The following is a 332-nucleotide window of genomic DNA, read 5'->3' as shown; positions in this document are numbered from 1 at the left end:
GCGGCAGCGGGGGCGGCAGGAAACGCGTCCCTGGGCAGCGAAGGGGACGGCGGTTTCCCGTTTGACCGGATACGATGAATTTCATGTTTGAGAGACGTGGGTTTTACTATTGACGGGAGCAGCACAGCCTGACGAAAGCAGGGACAATGGCCAGCGTCACCCCACCAGGCGTGTGCTACGTCGTCGAAAGGCATTCTCGGTGATTGCTTACGCTCCCCAGCGAGGAACGCTTCGTCCCTACTTCACAGAAAAGGCCACCGCGACTCAGGGACGCTCCCCAAACTGTGCACGGCCACACGGCTGGGGACAGGCAGGACCCGATGAGACCGGAC

Source organism: Pteropus vampyrus, unplaced genomic scaffold, assembly GCF_000151845.1.
Source record: "Pteropus vampyrus isolate Shadow unplaced genomic scaffold, Pvam_2.0 Scaffold530, whole genome shotgun sequence".
NCBI classification, from domain to species: domain Eukaryota; kingdom Metazoa; phylum Chordata; class Mammalia; order Chiroptera; family Pteropodidae; genus Pteropus; species Pteropus vampyrus.
This window is presented reverse-complemented; position numbering follows the sequence as displayed.